Genomic DNA, 1,497 nt, shown 5'->3' with positions numbered 1-1,497 from the left:
CTACATCTGTAGGTCAGACTGTAGTCTGGACCAGGTCTACATCTGTAGGTCAGACTGTGGTCTGGACCAGGTCTACATCTGTAGGTCAGACTGTAGTCTGGACCAGGTCTACATCTGTAGGTCAGACTGTGGTCTGGACCAGGTCTACATCTGTAGGTCAGACTGTGGTCTGGTTAGGGTCAGAGGATCACAGACACTCTGAGAAGTTTCTGTGTGAACAGAACTAAACATTGATCACTGACTTCCAGCAGGTCTTATCTGTACAAACATGAGAGAAAACTGATTTTCCTGCAGGACAAACAAAGAAAACTGGAGAAAAACACAAAGAAGAAGAAAAACAGAGTCAATAAAAGAAAGGAGCAGCAGAAACCCTTCAGCCCAGTGGTCCTGATCATCACAGACGCTCAGAGCGGACAGCTCCGCCCCCTCAGCTGGGACAGGAAGTCAGTGTGGGCTGGTCACACAAGCAGAACTAATGTTCAACTAAAGGGAARTTCTACCCACAATGCACTGTGATCCACCCAGCTGCTCCATGCTCAGATCTGAGCCTGCTGGAGGTCACAGAGCAGGTACAGGTAAAGTCTCATGACATCACTSCTCTGTGGTTTCCCATCACGCCACAAACGCCACGCGTCTCCTGGGAAACGCTTCGAAAACAGGAAGAAGGGATGAAGGAAGGCATGAGGACGTGAAGGAGGGAGGAGATACCTGTTCTCTCCACCTCTTCACCTGTGCAGGTGTTCTGCAGTCCTGTGAGCTGAGACCTGTTCTCCAGTTAGACCTGGACCCCGCGGCCGTGCATCTGGATGACCTGTGCTCTGAGGGTCTGGATGGCCGCCAGGATCAGCTTCTGATGCTCCAGAGAGGTGATGCCCAGGCTCAGAACGTCTCTGAGAACAAACACAGGTCCACGTTAGAGCWCCACACAGATTCTGACATTTGTCCCAMARCATAATGCTGCCACCACCGTGCTTCACTGTCTGCATGCATCATGAGCTGCCAGGCTCACAGTGCATCATCTCAGGAGGAATCAGAAAGTCCAAACATGCTCAGACCTTTCTCCAGTTCCTTGTTTCATGAAACAGTTTGTGCTGAGATTAGAACAACTAATCTAAACTAAATGAACCCTAACCCTAACCGGTGCTGAGATTAGAACGACTAACCTCAGAGCAGCAACAACAGAAGCAAAAACATTTAGAAGCTAGTGGTCTGAGGAGGTCTACAGTGGTCTGAGGAGGTCTACAGTGGTCTGAGGATGTCTACAGTGATCTGAGGAGGTCTACAGTCGTCTGAGAAGGTCTACAGTGGTCTGAGGAGGTCTACAGTGGTCTGAGAAGGTCTACAGTGGTCTGAGAAGGTCTACAGTGGTCTGAGGAGGTCTACAGTGGTCTGAGGATGTCTACAGTGATCTGAGGAGGTCTACAGTGGTCTGAGGAGGTCTACAGTGGTCTGAGGCAGGTCTACAGTGGTCTGAGGCAGTCTGAAGTGGTCTGAAGT

General features: G+C 50.1%; 1 pseudogene; it reads right to left on the bottom strand.

The window, feature by feature from the left end:
• Positions 1 to 6: 6 nt before the first annotated feature.
• LOC106536441 (ephrin type-A receptor 7 pseudogene) lies at positions 7 to 890 on the bottom strand (annotated as a pseudogene).
• Positions 891 to 1,497: the final 607 nt, after the last annotated feature.

The sequence above is a fragment of the Austrofundulus limnaeus genome, unplaced genomic scaffold (assembly GCF_001266775.1).
Source record: "Austrofundulus limnaeus strain Quisiro unplaced genomic scaffold, Austrofundulus_limnaeus-1.0 Scaffold1818, whole genome shotgun sequence".
NCBI lineage: Eukaryota > Metazoa > Chordata > Actinopteri > Cyprinodontiformes > Rivulidae > Austrofundulus > Austrofundulus limnaeus.
The sequence above is the reverse complement of the archived record's forward strand: the minus strand, read 5'-3'. Positions and strand labels throughout refer to the sequence as shown.